General features: G+C 38.8%; 1 protein-coding gene and 1 non-coding gene across 2 annotated transcripts in view; both read right to left on the bottom strand.

Moving 5' to 3' along the window:
* Positions 1-19,807, bottom strand: part of MTPAP (mitochondrial poly(A) polymerase) — a 76,699-nt gene that overhangs the window by 16,451 nt on the left and 40,441 nt on the right. The gene's annotated exons all lie outside the window — the stretch shown is intronic.
* On the bottom strand, positions 14,056-14,157 carry LOC120367638 (U6 spliceosomal RNA). Its single transcript, XR_005581968.1, has one exon. It is a non-coding gene; the product is annotated as a U6 spliceosomal RNA (small nuclear RNA).

Consider the following 19,807-nt stretch of genomic DNA (forward strand, 5'->3'; position numbering starts at 1 on the left):
GAATTATTCTTTGTTTCTGGGGCTTCCTGGTCTAGTACCACATTTCCCCAGCACCCAAGCCAGAAGATGTCTTGTGGTCCAGCCCTAGAAGGGAGATTTTCCAGAGGTTTTCAGAAGCACTGCAGAGTATATTTGACTAAAACTACCTATGCGCTGACCCCGGTTCCATAGTGGTAACCATTATATAGTGAAGCTGTAGGGAAAGGAACAATTACCTTGACTCCTCAAAACTACATAGTTGAGGCAGGGTGTGGTGGTTCACACCTGTAATCCCAGCACTCTGGGAGGCCGAGGAGGGTGGATCACCTGAGGTCGGGAGTTTGAGACCAGCCTGGCCAACATGGCAAAACCCTGTCTCTACTGAAAATACAAAAATTAGCCGGATGTGGTGGCACGCACCTGTAATCCCAGCTACTCTGGAGGCTGAGGCAGGAGAATTGCTTGAACCCGGGAGGCAGAGGTTGTGGTAAGCCAAGATTGTGCCATTGCATTCTAGCCTGGGCAACAAGAGCAAAACTCTGTCTAAAACAAAACAAAACAAACAAACAAACAAACAAACAAACAAACAAACAAAAAACATAGTTGATAAGGCACAAGCTAATGATAACATAGTTCTAAATTCTCCCACATTAACTAATGGACCTGCAGACGTTGGAGAAAAAATAAACGAACCAACCACTGAGCTCCCTCTGCAGGTCCCTGAGAGTCATAACTGGCCACCTTTCCATTCTTGGCTTCTTTGAAAAAACAGAAGACGGTGGTCACCAGAAACTACAATTACTTTAAAATAAAACGAAATGTGCCACAACCAAAAAAGAAAAAAAAAAAAAAAAAAAACCAACGACTTTCTGTTGTGCATTTTATAGTAGCAGAGCAAAATGCAGTATTTTAAACAAGTACGTAAAATAGAAACCGTCCTGGTAATGTCAGTTTCATGAAAAAATTCAGCAGAGAGTGAATAAAATAGCATTGCCAAGTTAAAGTATAATCCAGGCTGCAAGGTATGATTTCCAACTCCAATAGAGAAAAGCCTCCCTGACATTTTGAAGCTGCTCTCATGAGAAAGAAATTGGTCAAAGATGACAGAAGCACATAGAAATTTATTTTTCCTCTTGCACCTATGAATTTCAGTCTGCTCCTTGATAATACCGCACCATTCTCTGCATAAATAAAATGAGACTGGGTTAGATCATGTTTTGAGGTTCCTTTAAGCTCTGAGAAGGAACAAACATGTGAGAGACATTATAGGTATTTGTCATCAAAGTGTATGTTAAAGAGAAGATGGTTTCTATCTCCAAGTTGGTATAGAGGGCATAATCGGAAGACCTCTGGTCAAGTTCCATCTCCGCCATAATTCATGGTGAGATTTTTGAGTGAGTTATCTATATCAGTGTGAGTCTCCTCATGTGTATAAATAAGAATACCTGAGCCAGGTATAGTGGCTCACCCCTGTAATCTCGGTACTTTGGAGGCTGAGGCAGATGGATCACCTGAGGTCAGGAGTTCGAGACCAGCCTGACCAAAATGGCGAAACCCTGTCTCTACTAAAAAAATAAAATAAAATAAAAAATTAGCTGGGCATGGTGGTAAATGCATGTATTTCCCAGCTACTCGGGAGGCTGAGCAGGAGAATTGCTTGAACCTGGGAGGCGGAGGTCGCAGTGAGCCGAGATTGTGCCACTGCACTCCAGCCTGGGTGACAGAGCAAGACTCTGTCTGAAAAAGAAAAAGAATACTGAAAACTGTCGGTCAACATTTTGGGAAGCCAGGTGGGAGGATTGCTTGAGCTCAGCCTGGGCAACATAGTGAGACTCCCGTCTCTTAAAAAAACAAAAACAAGCAAACAAACAAAAAACAGTAGATGTGAACACATAATGGGAAAAAATTCTCCATTTTTATAGTAGCAATAAAAAAGATAAACAACCTAAGAACAAACCTAACAGGAAATTTCCATGAATTATATGAAGAAAACTTTAAACGCTACTGAGAGAAACAGAAAAAGGTCAACAAATGGGAGGGAGCCTCGCGTTTGCAGGCGGACAAAACATCACGAAGATGTTAACTCTGTCTAAATTCATCTGTTAATTTAATACAATCCCAACAAAAATGCCAGCCAGGTTTTGATGGAACTTGGCGAAGTTCATATTAAAAAATAAACAAACAGCAACCAGCCCGGCCCACATGGTGAAACCCTGACTCTACTAAAAACATAAAAATTAGCCAGGTATGGTGGTATGCACCTGCAGTCCCAGCTACTGAGGAGGCTGAGGCGGGAGAATCGCTCAGGTCGGTGCCACTGCACTCCGGCCTGGGTGACAGAGCAAAACTACATCTCAAGAAAACAAACAGAAACGAAGCATTGTTTCATTCAATGGTATTGTTTTACATTTTTGAAATTATTCTATTAAAATGTACATTAGACTTATTAGAATGTTGATTTTTCATAATGTGCTAATATGTGACTTGCTTTGAATTAAATAAATGTTTTTCTAAGTTAAAAAAAAAAAGCAAGGGAATTTCTGAAAATAAGTGTGATAAGCCATTTCAGATATTAAAACATTATAAAACTCTAAAAGATACTCAGCCTAACTTATGGGAAAGTAAATGCAAAGTAAAACGATGACATTAGTTTTAACTTATATTTAAAAAAAAAAATTGACGCTACTCTCTTGGTGAGGGTTTAAAGTAATAGGCACCCTCGGCTGGACATGGTGGCTCACGCCTGTAATCCCAGCACTTTGGAAGGTTAAGGCAGGAGAATTGCTTGAGCCCAGGAGTTCAAGTCCACCCTGGGTGAGAAGGTGAGGCTCTGTCTCCATAAAAATAAAAAATATACACATAAGAGAAAAACAAAATTTTTAAATTTTAATTTTAAAAACTAGTTGGGTGTGGTGGCATGTGCCTATAATCGTAACTGCTCCAGAGGCTGAGGCAGGAAGATTATTTGAGCCCAAGACTTTAGGCTGCAGTGAGCTATGATCACACCACTGCACTCCAGCCTGGGCAACAGAGTGAGACACCATCTCTTAAAAACTAGAAATAGAATGAAATGAAATGAAAAATGCTACGTTCCTAGTGATCAAAACATACTTTGTAATTTCTCAAATAACCAACAGAGGGCACAAAATCATTTAACAGTGTCAACTTAAAACTTCTCTAAAATGGAATTTATATCCTGAGTTTAAAGAGAACAGAAAAAACAGCAACTTAGAAATTCATGAGGATTAAGTGTTTTACATATGAAAATGAAGGTAAATCAAGCTAAAAATAAATATCAAAAGGCACAAGGTATCTGATATAAAGAAACACTGCAAGAGTATAACCATCTGTAGAGAGCAAGTTAAAACAAAGTATTAAAAACCGTCCTAACAAGACAAAGAAAACATTATAACAAAGATAAGTGACATTTTGTCCTATTTTATATACTATAAAGAAAACATAATAGTGATATAAAGAACAGTACATATTTTTATTTTCATGTTAGAATGTAGCAAGAAATCACAAAAACTTCACTCCATGGGTTACTTGAGAGAAATCCACAAGTACTTAGGATTGGTTTATTGGTGAACACTTGAGTTTAATTAAAACTGCTCTACCCTTGATTTTCGGAACCAATTTTCCGTAATGATTATTTATTTAATAGATAACAGTGAAATCAGACTCATGCAATGAGAAGTTAAGAAACTCCTATTGTGAACCCAGAAAAAATAATCAGTACAAAAGAACTTATTCCAACCCCACTTTTTTAAGCAAACAAATCACTAGAATATTACAACGCACACAGGCTGAACATAAAAGCCCTGTTTAGACCACTTTCTGACTTAAGATGACATTTGTTTAGTATACAAAGTTGACTCTTTCTGGAGGCAATCCAGAGGTCAAATTCAAGTTGTTATTTTATTTTCTAAGTATACTTAGATGACTTATACTATAAATAGGCATCTTTCACACTACCAGGTTACACAAGTAAAAACAATGAAATATACTTCTCAGAGGAGATTAGATATGCTAACATTAGGTCGGTGCAAAAGTAATTGTGGTTTTTAATTATGGTTTTCATAACACAATGCCCTAACCCTTTGTGTAGGAACACCAAATCATCAACAGGTATAATGTAAGAGAAAGGATTTCCTACTTTTCGATCCAAGTGTTCACATTTTAAAAAAATTATTATTCAAGCATGTTTAAGAGTCCGGGAGATCTGGCAGATGGCTGAATAGGAACAGCTCCAGTCTGCAGCTCCCAGTGAGAGCCACGCAGAAGGCAGGTGATTTCTGCATCTCCAACTGAGACACCCTGTTTATTTCATTGGGTCTGGTTAGGTAGCGGGTGCAGCCCATGAAGGCCAGGCTGAAGCAGGGTCGGGCATCGCCTGGAAGTGCAAGGAGCCAGGGCCTCCCTTTTCTAGCTAAGAGAAGCTGTGAGGGACTGTGCTATCTGGCCCAGATACTATGCTTTTCCCAGTTTTTGCAACCCACAGACCAGGAGATTCCCTCGTGTGCCTACATCACCAGGGCCCTGGGTTTCAAGCACAAAACTGGGTGACTGTTCAGGCAAACCCCAAGCCAGCTGCAGGAGGTTTTTTCCATACCCCAGTGGTGCCCGGAACCCCACCGAGACAGAATCGTTCACTCCCCTGGAAAGGGGGCTGAAGCCAGGGAGCCAAGTGGTCACATTTAGTGGGTTCCAATCCCACAGAGCCCAGCAAGCTAAGAACCACTGGCTTGAAGTTCTTGCTGCCAGCACAGCAATCTGAAGTCGACCTGGAGTGCTCGAGTTTGATGGGGGCAGGGGTATCCACCGTTACTGAGACTTGAGTAAGTGGTTTTCCCCTGACAGCGCCAAGGAGGCCTGGAAGTTCAGACTGCATAGAACTCGACACAGTGCAGCAAAGTGGCTGTGGCCAGACTGCCTCTCTAGATTCCTCTTCACTGGGCAGGGCGTCTCTGAAAGAAGGGGCTTATAGATAAAACTCCCATCTCCCTGGGGCAGAGAGCACTTAGGCGAAGTAGTGGCTGTGGGCATGGCGTCAGCACACTTAAATGCTTCTGCCTGCTGGCTCTGTTGTCTTGGTTCTATTTGGAGGGATTCTATTCCAACTGGTCTGGAGTTTAGCTTAGGAATCTGAATTTTAAGCACTTTGTGTGGGTCTAATGTACTAATGAACAGTGAGTGCCTTTTGCCATTGGTCTTAGAGTCGGCATTCATTCCCCCAGTGACCTTGACCTAATCAGCACCTTTTCTCCCCACCTTCTCTAGTGAAGGCATATCACAGATTTGTAATAGAGTTAGAGTCTTTGTCATAGTCTGCCTGCCATCCTGGGATCATCTAGCTTTCTACATAATTTTTAAAACTTGCATATATTAAGCTTAACTCTATGCTCTAACATTCTCTGGGTTTCTACAAATGCATAGTGCAATGAATCCACCATTATAGAATAGTTTCACCATGCTAAAAAATTCCTTATGCTCCTCCTATTTTACCCTCTCCCTATATTTTTGTGGGTTTTTTCATTTTCAAGTGAGCAGATATTTTAGATAAATAATAACATGTGGGTAATTAGAAACCAATGTAATCTTTAATTACTTTGCATAATATATTCATAATAAATAAAAGGTTTGTCAAAATAATATTATTATAAACTATGTCTATTTTGTACCTTACATGCCTTATGTTCTATGTTAGGTATAATAACTGACAGGCTCAAACTTCTCTATTGAGATTATTGGGCTCTTTTAGGAAGAGATGACAGAAATTCCAGAATATCACTCTTCTAGATGAGGTCTAGATGAGGTCTATCTGGCCCCTGCAGCAAGCGGCAGAGTCAGTGTTTAAATATGGTTCAACTTTCCACCAGACCAAGCCTCCTTTCAGAACTGTCCTGAATCTAACGGTTTAGAAACCTTCGTTTGTATGCAACCAACTTTTGCCCCACCCAATTTTTTGAGTCGAAATCATGTTTATTTACACACTCAGTTTTGTACCAAAGGTAATATGATGCCCACTCTGCACCCAAGATTGGAGCAAAATGCAGAAGATAATTTATTTACCCCCATGCTTGTTGTCAAGTGCTATTTTTCCATTGACTACGGTTTTATGGTCTCAAGAGCGAATCTCATGGAGGTTAAACTTTTATGACTTACGTTCATTCAGTGTCCTCAGCTGTCATGTTTCTCAGCTTGCTGTCAAGCCACAGAAATATTTTTTTAAGATATGTCTAAGGGAAGCAGTGTGGAAACTTTGAAAAAAAATTGTAGCAAGACGTCTTGAGAAACTAAAGCAGGCAGCTTCACACGCACACTGACTTGCATGTAAAAGGACAAGAGATGAGTCCTTTGGGAAAGGCAGGCATAACTCAAGAACATTGCTTTGCATGTACCTTCTAATTCCCAGGCTTGAGTTTCTGCTTTCGGTGTTATTTCTGGCTCCAGCAGGCATGGTGCAAGGAAAGGCATGGGGCTGGAGTGGGGAGCAGGGAAGCCAGGAAAGTAGGAGGGAGGGAAGGAGGCACTGAGTAGGAAGAAGGGAAGGAATGAGGCAGACAGTGAAAGGAAAGGAGGAAGGAAGAGGAGTGATGAAGGCTGAGGGGCAAGGGGGAGGAAGATGATCTCCTAGGTACTCGCTGTGTCTCAGGTCATGGGCTACTTGTTTTATCTTATTTTCTCACTTATCCCTCATGGCTAAATGGCAGATGAGAATTCTACCTTGGAGCCATCCATGCTTCCACATGGCTACATGACAATCATTTTTACCCCTCGCTTGTTCGACATCACTCGTGTCACTTCCGATGACCAGTGACACCAGTTATATCAAACAAGGGAGGGGTAAAAATGATGGAGAAATCAAGAAAAGCAAATGTCAGAAGCAAGACCTTCATCACGAGGCAAATTTTTCTCCCAATATGCCTTTTTTCCTCTCATTTAACCTTATTAAAATTTTCTGCCTGTAACATACCCTCTCCTGGTCATAGATAACAAATATGTAACCTTATTATTGCATTATTAGTCGTGAACCTTGAATAATACTTAAGACCCTGGGTGCTTTTGTCTTCATAGGCATTAAAAAAATTTCCTCCCTTAAAAAAATTAAAATTATATTTTAAGGTTATGTTTGTGTAAAGTTGAATACATCAATGGTATTGCTAGTCCTGTCCTTCCTAGGGAATGTGACATCGTAAGTTAGGGAGGAAGTACCTGGGACAGCTTGGGCTTTGTTCCTCTCTCCCCTCATATACTTTGGAGGGTTCAAACCTTGTTCAGATAAGGCAAACGCCGAGCTGTAAGCAATCCAGCTGTTTCTGTACCACACTTCCGATTTTTGTATGTCAGTTTTACATTTTGGTCTATAAATTTGTCCTAATCATGAGGCAACCCTGGAGTCTCTCTGAATCTGCTGTGATTCGGAGGGCTGCCTGATTCGCAAATCATTAATTGTTCAATTAAACTCCTTTAAATGTAATTTGGCTGAAGTTTTTCTTTTAACAAGATGACACTATAATTTTTACCCTTCAGTCTGTTAATGTGGTGCATCACATTTCTTTTCTTTTTCTTTTCCTTTTTTTTTTTTAAAAGAATAAAGAAGAGGAAGAAAGAGAAAGAGGAAGAAGGAGAGAGGATGGGGGTATTGCTTTATTGCCCGGGCTAGAATGCAGTCTAAATATGGGTATGCCTATAATTGTCCTTAATAATGGAGACATGAAAGAAAATGAGGGAAGAGAATAGCAAACAAGGAGCCAACCAAGATTTCTTTTAAACTTCTAAGTTGATATGATGTGGTACTGATAAGAGTGTATATTTTGTATATTTAAAGTGCAGAGTTCTATAAATGTTAATTACATTTACTTGTTCCAGATCTGAGTTCAAGTCCTGAATATCGTTGTTAATTTTCTGTCTCATTGATCTGTCTAATATTAATGTTGAAGTCTCCCACTATTATTATGTGGGAGTCTAAGTCTCTTTATGTCTTGTATGTCTGCGTATTCCTGTATTGGGTGCGTATATATTTAGGATCTTTAGCTCTTCTTGTTGTTGCATTGATCCTTTTATCATTATATAATATCCTTCTTTGCTTCTTTTGATCTTTGTTGCTTAATTGTAATTTCTGCTTTTTATTTATTTATTTTAGCTCTCTGTTTGGTTGGTAAATCTTTCTCCATCCCTTGTTTGGAGTCTTTGTGTATCCTTGAATGTGAGATGGATCTGGATGCAGCATACTGATGGGTTTTAGTTTTTTATTCAAATTGCCTGTCTTTGGATTGGGGGATTTAGTCAATTTAAATTTAGAATTAATAATAATATATGTGAGTTTAATACTGCCATTAGCTGACTATTTTGTCCATTAGTTGATGTAAATTCTTCATTATATTGATGCTCTTTTTGATAATTTTTTTAGAAAGGCTGATACTGTTTGTTCCTTTCATATGTGTAGTGGTTCTTTCAGAAGCTCTTGTAAAGCAGGCCTGGTGGTGATGAAATCTCTGAGTGCTTGCTTTTTTTTTTTTTTTCTTTTTGAGACGAAGTCTCACTCTGTCGCCCAGGCTGGAGTGCAGTGGCACGATCTTGGCTCACTGAGACCTCCACCTCCTGGGTTCAGGCAATTCTCCTGCCTTAGCCTCCTGAGTAGCTGGCATGTGCCACCACACCCAGCTAATTTTTGTATTTTTATTAATTTGTTTATGTTGACGCATCCTTGCATCCCACTTGATCATGGTGGATGGCCCTTTAAACGTGCTGTTGAATTTGGTCTGCTAGTATTTCAATGGGAATTTTTGAATCTGTACTCGTTAGAGATATTGGCCTCTGATGTTCTCTTTTTTGTAATGCCTTTGTCTGGCTTTGGTATCAGGGTAATGCTGGGCTCATAAAATTAGTTGGTAAGTATTCTCTCTTCAATCTTTTGTTAGAGTTTATGAAGGATTGGCATATTCTTCATTAAAAGGATGATGGAATTCACTAGTGAGCTCATCTGGTCCTGGGCATTTCTTTGTTGGGAGATTTTTGATTACCGATTTAATATCCTTGTTTGTTATTGGTCTGTTAAGATTTTCTATTTCTTCATAATTTAGTCTTGTTAGTTTGCATATATGTTTCTAGGAATTTATTCATTTCTCCTAGGTTATCCAATTTGTTGGCATATAATTATTTATACTAGTCTATTATCCTTTGTATTTCTGTGGCATCTGTTGTAAGCTCTCCTCTTTCACTGCTAATTTTATTTGTTTGAGTCTATAATTAACATTTCCCTGAGTCTGGAAAGACAGAACAAACACATGTTATATGAACCTGATGGATTGCAAGGGACCAATAAAAAATTCCTAGGGGTCAAGAGATAGAGACCATCCTGGCCAACCTAATGAAACCCCGCCTCTACTAAAAATACAAAAATTAGCCAGACATGGTGGTGCATGCCTGTAGTCCCAGCTACCCAGGAGGCTGAGGCAGGAGAATCCAGGAGGCGGAGGCTGCAGTGAGCAGAGATGGCATCATTACACTCCAGCCTGGCGACAGAGCGAGACTCTGCCACAAAAAAATAAGCCTAGGATCCACTATGAGCCAGTCCCCCAGCATTCATGAAAGCTGCATCAGATGGATAAAATCTGGATTGCATGTGCCTCATTTGCACCACAGCTGAGGGACTTTGAAAGGCAGCCCATCTCAGGTTATATATCTCAAGGGCCACATGACACCTTAGGCAAAGCTTTGAAGGACATCCTGATTCCAGGGGAGAGAGGAACAAAGCCCAGGCTGTCCCAGGTACTTCCTCCCTAACTTATGATGTTACATTCCCTAGGAAGGACAGGACTGAGGCACGGGTTGTTTCAGGCAATTTCCCCCTGCCTCAGAATAACACATTCCTACCACATTCTATAGTTATTCTTGAAAACTGCAAGTGAGATAGGGAAAGAACTGAGTTGGTCCAAGATCACTCTCAAGAGGTCACTGTCCTGCAAAGTCCTCTCTTTTTCTTAGTCTAACTAAGTTTTGCCAATCTTATTTCTATTTTTCAAAGACAATCCTTAGTGTCACTGATCTTTCCAATTGTTTTCCTCATCTCGGGTTCTTTGTTGACTTTGGGTTTAGTTTGTTCTTTTTCCATTTCCCTTAGGTGTAAAGTTAGGCTATTCTGTGAGATCTTTCTTTCTTTCCTTTTTCTTTTTTTTTTTTTTTTTTTTTTGAGATGGAGTCTCACTCTGTCATCCAGGCTGGAGTGCAGTGGCAAATCTCTACTCACTGCAACCTCCGCCTCCTGGGTTCAAGCGGTTCTCCTGCCTCAGCCTCCTGAGTAGCTGGGATTACTGGCATGCACCACCATGCCCAGATAATTTTTGTATTTTTAGTAGACATGAGTTTTTGCCATTTGGCCAGGCTGGTCTCAAACTCCTGACCTAAGTGATCCACTCACCTCAGCCTAAAGTGCTGGGATTACAGGCCATGCCCAGCCTCTTTTTTCTTAATGTAGGCATTTACAGGTATGGATTTTCCTCTTAAAACTGCTTTTCCTGTATCCCATAAAAACTTCATTCCATACTCCTTATCAAATATAAAAATCAACTTCAGATGAACTATAGACCTAAAGTAAAAGTAAAACCATAAAATATCTAGAAGAAAATAAATGAGAAAATCTGTTGCCTTGGGTTAGGCCAGGATAGGATCCCAAAATCATGACTTAGAAAAGAAAAAGATGGTAAGCTGGACTTCATCACAATTAATAACTTCTGCTCTTCAAAAAATACTGATAACAGACTGCAAAGCTAAGCTACAAACTGGGAGAAAATATCTGCGTATTATCTATCAGATACAGGACTTGTATTCAGAATATATAAATAATACTCAAAATTCAGTAAGGACTCTTTATTTCAATAGTGTTGTGGGTACAGGTGGGTTTTGATCACATGGATACGTTCTTCAGTGATGATAACTGAGATTTTAGTGCACCTGTCACCTGAGCAGTGTACGCTGTACCCAATAGGTAGCCTTTTATTTTTGCTCCCCCCCAACCTTTTCCCCACCAAGTCCCCAAAGTCCAGTGTATCATTCTTATGTCTTCGTGTTCTCATAGCATAGCTCCCACTTGTGAGATCATGATATTTGGTTTTCCATTCCCGAGTTACCTCACTTACGCTAATGGCCTCCAAGTCCATCCAAGTTGCGGCAGAAGACATATTTCATTACTTTTATGCCTGGGTAGTATTCCATGGTGTGTATATATATATATGTATGTATATATATATATATATATATATATCTCACATTATCTTTATCCATTTGGTTGATGGCCACTTAGGTTAATTCCATATCTTTGCAATTACTAGTTGTGCTGCTGTAAACATGCATGTGCATGTGTCTTTTTCATATGATGACTTATTTTCATTGGGTAGACACCCAGTAGTGGGATTGCTGGATCACATGGTGGTTCTACTTTTAGTTCTTTAAGGAATGTCCATATTGTTTTCCATAGCAGTTGTACTAATTTACATTCCCACCAGCAGTGTAAACGTGTTCGCTTTTCACTACATCCATGCCAACGTCGATTGCTTTTTGACTTTTTAATTACGGCCATTCTTGCAGGAGTAAGGTGGTATCTCAGTGTGGTTTTCACTTGCAATAATTAGTGGTGTTGGGTGTTTTTTCATATGCTTATTGGCCATTTGTACACCTTTTGGGAATTGTCTATTCATGTCCTTTTGCCCCTTTTTGATGGGATTATTTGTTTTTTTTTTTCTTGCTGATTTTAGTTTCTTGTAGATTCTAAATAGTAGTCCTTCGTTGGGTGCATAGTTTGTGAATATTTTCTCCCACTATGTGGGTTGTCTGTTTTCTCTGCTGATTATTTATTTTGCTGTGCATAAGACTTTTAGTTTAATTAAGTCCCATTTATTTAGTGAGTTATATTTTTGTTGCATTTGCTTTGGGGTTTTAGTCATGAATTTTTTGTATAAGCCAATGACCAGAAAAGTTTTTCTGATGTTATCTTCTAGAATGATTACGGTTTCAGGTCTTAGATTTAAGTTTTTGATCTATCTTGCGTTGATTGTTGTATAAGGTAAGAGATGGAGATCCAGTTTCATTCTTCTGCATGTGGCTCACCAGTTTCCCCAGCACTATTTATTGAATAGGGTGTCCTTTCCCCAATTTATGTTTTTGTATGCTTTGTCGAAGATCAGTTGGCTGTATGTATTTGGGTTTATTTCTAGGTTCTCCATCCTGTTCCATTGGTGTATGTGCCTGTTTTTATGCCAGTACCATGCCATTTTGGTAAATAGAGACTTGTAGTATAGTTTGAAGTCAGGTAACATGATGCCTGCAGATTTGTTCTTTCTTGGCATTGCTTTGGTTACATAGGATCTTTTTTGCTTCCATATGAATTTTAGGGTGCTTTTTCTTCTAGTTTGGTGAATAATGATGGTGATATTTTTATGAGAATTGCATTGAGTCCGTAGGTTGCTTTGGGCAGCACGGTCATTTTCACAATACTGATTCTTCCCACCCATGAGCATGGGAAGTGTTTCTGTTTGTTTGTGAAATCTATGATTTCTTTCAGCACTGTTTTGTAGTTTTCCTCATAGAGATCTTTCGCCTCCCTGGTTAAGTACATTCCTAACTATTTTATGTTATTTTATTTATTTTGGCAGCTGTTGTAAAGGAGATGGAGTTCTTGATTTGAATCTCAACTTGATTGTTGTTGGTGTATGGCAAACCTACTGATTTTGAATCTTGAGACTGAATTCATTTATCAGATCTAGGAGCTTTGGATGTCTTTAGGGTTTTCTAGGTATACAATCATATCATTGGCAAACAGCAAGAGTTCGACTTCCTCTTTCCAATTTTGATGCCCTTTATTTCTTTCTCTTGTCTGATTGCTCTGGCTAGGACTTCCAGTGCTATATTGAATAGAACAGAGTAGAAGTGGTAAAAATGGGCATCCTTGTCTTTTTCCAGTTCTTAGAGGGAATGCTTTCAACTTTTCCCCATTTCGTATGATGTTGACTGTGGATTTGTCATATATGCTTTTAATACTTTGAGAACTCATTTTTTAATGCAAAAGATTTGACCAAACATCACAATAAAAAAGATGTAAATATGGCCAGTAAGCACATGAAAAGATGCTAAGCATCATTAATTACAAGGAAAATGCAGATTAATGCTAAAATAAGACCCCATTACATGCTCATTTGTAATAAAGTATCTGACTCCAGTTTTGATTTTGGTAGCTAATAGCTTTGAAGTTCACCTCTCCATCTGCTGCCAAACAACTGGGAAAGCTGATAAGAAAACTGGTGTTCCCTTCTTTAATGTCAGCGAGAAGTAAACCGCACAAACCTGACCTATGTTTAAGAATCTTCACTTCTTCACCCACCTCTTAATCACCACTGAATCCCTAAGTCAGTCTCCTTCCCTTGTTCTTTCAAGCCATTTTCTTTGTTGCTGTTTTTGAGATGGGGATCTCACTCTGTCACTCAAGCTGGAATGCAGTGGGACAGCCACAGCTCACTGCAGCCTCAACCTCTCTGGCTCAAGTGATCCTCCTGCCTCAGCTTTTTGAGTAGCTGGGACCACAGGCACATACCACCAAGCCTGGCTAATTTTTAAAAATTATTATTTGTAGGCCAGGCATGGTGGCTCATGCCTGTAATCCCAATACTTTGGGAGGCTGAGGCAGGAGGATCATTTCAGCTCAGTAGTTCAAAACCAGCCTGGTCAACATAGCAAAACCCCGTCTTTATTAAAATTCAGAAAAATTAGCCAGGTATGGTGGTGTGTGCCTGTAGTCCCAGCTACTTGGGGGCTGAGGCAGAAGGATTGCTTGAGCCATGGAAATTGAGGCTGCACTGAGCTCTGATCATGCCACTGCACTCCAGTCTGGGCGACAGAGACCCTGTCTCAAAAAAAAAAAAAAAAAAAATTATTTGTGGAAGCAAAGTCTCACTCTGTTTCCGAGGGTGGTCTTGAACTCCTGGGCTTAAGCAAGGTGCTTGCCTTAATCTCCCAAAGTGCTGGGATTATAGCCATGAGCCATTGCACCTGGACTCTGAAGCCATTTTCTTTTTCTTTTTTTTAAATATAGAATGCTTCACGAATTTGCCTGTCATTTTGTTCAGGGCCTATACTAATCTTCTCTGTATCACTCCAATTTTAGTACATGTGCTGCTGAAGTGAGTTTTCAACCCATTTTCAAACCAGCTGGGAAGCCTTCCCTGATCTTCTCAGAGACTCATTATGTAACAAATCCTTTCACATCTTTTGGGGTGTGTGTATATGTGTGTGTGTGTGGCATTATCAATGTTGGATTCTGAACCAAATTCTGGGTGACGGTCCATTCTTCTTATAAAGAGTGACTATAACATCATTAAATGGCTAAAATTTAAAAGCCTGACTGTATTAAATGTTGGTGAAGATGAGGAGGAAGTGAAACTATTTATATAGGTATCATGAGAAAGTGAAGTTTAAAATGACTTTGGAAAACAATTTGGCAATTTTTTGAAAAGCCAAATATATATCTACTATGTGATGCATTACTTCCATTCTTAGGCATATGCCCAAGAAAAAGGAAGCATATGTTCATATAAAGACTTGTATACGATCAGTCACAGCAGCTTTATTTATAACATCCCCAAACTGGAAACAACCCAAATGATTCATATAATGGAACACTATTCGGCAATAAAAGATTGAACTATGCTATTATTGTACCCATACATTCCAGCCTAAGTGACAGAGCAAGACCCTGTCTCAAACAAACAAAAACCCCAAAAAGATTGAACTATCAATATAAGCAAAAATATGAATGAAACTCAAATTAATTATGCTGATTAAAAGAAGTCAGACAGAATACATACTGTATCTTCCCCTTATAATATTTTTTAGAATATACAAATATCTATGGTTATAGAAAGCAGGTAAGTGCTTGCTTAGGGTTGGGAATGAAGCAGAGGCAGAAAGGAAAAAGAGGAAGGGATACAAAGATGCATCATGAAGGCTTTGGAGGTGACAAACATATTTAGTATCTTGATTTTGGTGATCGGTGTATATGTCAGAACTTACACTATTGTACGTTTTAGATATGCAGTTTCCAATATGCCAATTATACTCAATTTGAAAAAAGGAAATAATTTCATGGCAAGTTATTGTTGATAGAAAAGAGCTTCATCCATGGTATCCATGGGGATGGTAAAAATAAATCAATAAAAAAAAAGAAAGAAAGAAAAGAGCTTCAGGGACTGTTCCCTGGGCATTTCAGAGATCTCCTATCATATGGTATTCTCTTCAATTTCCTTTTCTCTCTGAATTCCATCTACCTCTTTCTTGATTTGCTCTTTCATTTTGATGGAAGATACCCCTCAGTGACGTAGTAAGGGTACTTTATTATAAAAATATTTATTCCAGCATCAACTTATGACAGTTTGGCTAGGTATAGAATTCTAGGTTAGAATTACTTCTCCATCAGAACTTTGAAGGCATTGACCATTATCTTGCTACTCCATGCTGACGTTAACAAGGTCAAACCGATTCTGATTCCTGATATATTCCTCTTCATATGCGCTTTGGTTTCCTTGTACATAATCTTTCCTTCTCTCCCCATCCGACATCTCCTTGGAGACCTACAGAATCTTCTAATTGCACCCATCCCAGTTCACGGTAATGTGCTTTAGTGTGAATTTATTTTTACACATTGTGCTGCTTATTCAGTGAATGCTGTCAACTTGACAATGCATATCCTTCAATTCTGACACATTTTTTTGTTGATGATTTCCTCTATTATTCAGATTTTGGACCTACTGTTCTGCTCCTTTGCTTTTTCTTTTTTGTTTTCTCTCTCCTATTATCTTTAATTTTGGGGTGGGGGTAAAATTTCCTTAACTTTATCCACCAGCACTTACATTGTGTTTTAAAATTCTATGATATTTCACTTTTCAAGAATCGTTTTGTTCTGAGTGTTTACTATGTATGATTCTGTTCTCTAATGGATGCATATATTCACTTGTCTCTCCACGTATATTAGGAAAAGTTTTCATCTTTGAGGGGCTCTTGCTCCTGTACAGTTTCTATCCTTCGAGTTTGTTTTGGTTTCTTCCATGTTAAGAGGCTCTTCTCAGATATCGAGTGCATTATTTCTCTGTTGCTGCACAAATTCTCAGAAACTTAGTGGCTTAAAATACCACAAATTCATCATTATCTTACAGTTCTGGAGGCCAGAAATCCTAAAATCGAAGTGTTGGAAGAGCTGTACTCCTATGGAGAATGTTTCTCTGATGTGCCTATAATCATTTCTTTAAAGTCTGTTTTGGAGCAACAATGATGGTTACATAATACTCGCTGGTCTCCAATTTCCACAGGGGTTGTCAATGGTGAGACTATGCTGACATTCAGCTTTCAGTTTTTACAAGACTCAGACATACGTGAAGGATGTATTTTTCTACCTTGGCAGGCTCCCCCTGAATTTTTTTGATGGTTCTTTTGTTGATCAGACGGTGGGCTTGCCTGAACCTACATGTCGAATGATGGTAATGTTGATACGATTCTTTGCTTTTCCCATTTTGGCCTTAACCCATTTATGCCAAAGGTTGCAAATTTTGGGGGGATGGGGAGAAATCAGACTTTGACAATGACCTTGAGCAGTAGGATATAAATAACTCCCACACGTTTAGAGTTCCAATAATGGAACACTAGGAATAAATGGGTTAATTTAGTAGTGGTTTTCACAATACTTATATGTTGGTGGCAAACTTCTTATGAATAAAGCACTCACAGTCTCCTTTTGGCTGGGACTGATACCCCTGACTTCTTGTTGGCTGACAGCAGAGATCGCTCTCAACTTTTAGAAGCCACCCTCAGGTCCTAGCCATATGGCCCTCTTTAACATGGAAGTTTACTTCTTCAAAGCCAGCAGGAATTTCTCTCTCCAGCCTCCTAAGAAGGAGTCATATTATATAACAATCACAGGAATAATTATACCAACACCTTTACAATTTAATGCAACCCAATCAAGGGAATGAGTATTCCATCAAATTCAGATTGCAATCACACTCATGGGGAGGAGATTTTCCAGGATGTGTGCACCAAGGATAGAAGTCTCAAAAGGTCATTACAGAATTATGCCTAAAACATCATGCATTGGTTTGAATCTTTCTTTTAGTAAAAAAAGTTTAAAGATTTAGAATGGAAGTTGAGCTCCTAAATTTTTCTTGCTGCCATTTTCTCAATACCTTTAAAAATCAGTAGCTAAGAACACGAGAGGATAGGGAAAGAAAGTAATGTTTATTGATTACCAAATATATGCCAGGCATTGTGCTAGGTCCTTTACATTACAGTTTATTCAATATCAGAAAAGAACTACATTTGAACCAAAGAGGTACTATAAGAATTATGTAACCAAATGGTAAGTACAGGTCAGAAAATTAGACATCATAGACTGGACAAAGAAAATGTGGCACATATACACCATGGACTACTACATAGCCATAAAAAATGATGAGTTTATATCCTTTGTAGGGACTTGGATGAATCTGGAAACCATCATCCTCAGCAAAATGACACAAGAACAGAAAATCAAACACTGCATAGTCTCACTCATAGGCGGGTATTGAACAATAAGAACCCATGGACACAGGGAGTGGAGCATCACACACTGGGATCAGTTGCAGGGGGCTAGGGGAGGGACATCCAGGGGTGAGGAGGGTGGGCGGGGATAACATGGGAGAAAGGCCAGATACAGATGATGGGGGGATGGAGGCAGCAAACCACCTTGCCATATATGTACCTATACAACAACTCTGCGCGATCTACACATGTACCCCAGAATCTAAAGCATAATTTAAAAAAAAAAAAAGAAAAAAATTAGACAACAATCATTAGGTTGAAAAGCTAAATCTAATATTTTGAAAATTCCCTAAAATGATGATTGGGTATGATTTTGATGGGCCTGGAAAACAAATTCTCTACATTTCCCAGTGAAATTTAAACATTTTTTCTTTTTACAGCAAACCAGATTTTAGTTGCACAGAATTAAAAACAGACTGTATTATGTAACTAAATTTAATGTCCCAAAATATTTTCTCCTAAATCATGCTGCACATATTTTATTAATCTATGAATAAAATCTATTCCAGGATGGTACTGTACATATTTAATCATAGTCAAATCTTTCTTCATCTAGAAGATCAAATATAGCTAATGTTGCTTAGAAAATGGGAACTACAAAAAGCTTTAGAATTAAGAAATATTTTAAACCACATTTAGATTCAAATATTGTTTGATGCAACTTTTATCTGGAAGCATGAAGAAGCTGGAAATACTGTTGTAGTCCAGAGGAACCAAAATAAAAACATCAAATAATTTCATATAATTTTATAAAATATTTAAAGACTTGAATTAAGGTCTCTGATAACACAATTGTGCCAGAATGTATTTAGCAAATTAAAAATATGAATTGAAAATTAACTCAAAATAATGACAGTAGTTTTTGTTAATTCTGTTACTAAACAAATGTAGGCTACTGAAAGCAGCTGAAAAACTACAAAAATAAAAGTCACAGAAATAACTGATTCATACAAACACATAAATTATTTCACCTATGTAAAAAATACACTAAATTTTTTTATGATAAGATATCCTAAAAATAACATATGCCTCAAGTTCAAAAGAGATTTTTTTCTAAACTCATAAATCATAAAATTTTTAAGAAGCATTTTGGCCTAAAATGCTCTATTCTTGAGCTCAACTCAGGTAGGTATTTTGGAAAACTGAAAGAAAATTTGTATTTCATAGTTGTTTGAGGTATCTCAATGTGGATGGGAAAAAGTGATATTTTTCTCATTCCTATTTGGGCATTTTGTGCACATATTCACACACGGCACAAATTTAAACTTTGAATTCGCATGTATGAAATCCTCTATGAGGAAATCACAGTCCAGATATAAAAGCTGGCAAGTTCTGATTTCTGAAGCACAGCACAGAACATTTGCAGTGCCCAGCTTACTTTAGTGGTGAACTAGGCATTCATGTCAGCCCGATTTTGTACTGTTATCCAAAGCCGAATTGAACGGGCACCGGCAGGTGACACATTTGAAGGCTACCCACGAGGAAGCAAACTAAATAAATAGTGCACATTTCTATGAGATCAAATATATATAAGGATCAGAAGCTGGAGTCAAAAAGAATGATGTCCAGTAATGGCAGACTAGGTAATATCCATCAACTCTCTCACTTAAGGAAAACCACCAGAAAAGCTTGGCAAAATAGGCCCGATGAGGTGGCTCATGCCTGTCATCCCAGCACTTTGGGAGGCCAAGGCGGGTGGATCACCTAAGGTCAGGAGTTCGAGACCAACCTGGCCAACATGGCGAAACCCTGTCTCCACTAAAAATACAAAAAATTAGCTGGGTGTGGTGGCATGTGCTGACAGAGTGTAACTCCATCTCAAAAAAGGAAAGGAAAGGAAGGGAAAGGGAAAAGGGAAAAAGAGAGAGAGAGAAAGCATCCTGGAAAAACAAAAACAGCTGCTTGAAAGCATCAGAATGCTAACAAGGCAGTGAAAAACTAACAAATTGTGGAGAAGTAGACTTAAACAGGTAAGCCTAGCATTTGGGGTTGCTTCCCCCCACGAGAGACATTTGCTGATGAGGTAGATCAGAGGGGAGTAGAGGTTTTAAAAGACTCACGGGGATAGGAGACAAAACGGACTTCAGGACCTGCCGAGGAAAAGGGCCCCTGGTCAGCACTCCAGGCTTTGGACTGGGATCCTCCCTGCCACAGTGCGAGTAAAGATGAACGAGAATCTGGAATTGCATCCAACTTCAAAATCTCAAAG

Source organism: Saimiri boliviensis, chromosome 8 (assembly GCF_048565385.1).
Source record: "Saimiri boliviensis isolate mSaiBol1 chromosome 8, mSaiBol1.pri, whole genome shotgun sequence".
NCBI classification, from domain to species: domain Eukaryota; kingdom Metazoa; phylum Chordata; class Mammalia; order Primates; family Cebidae; genus Saimiri; species Saimiri boliviensis.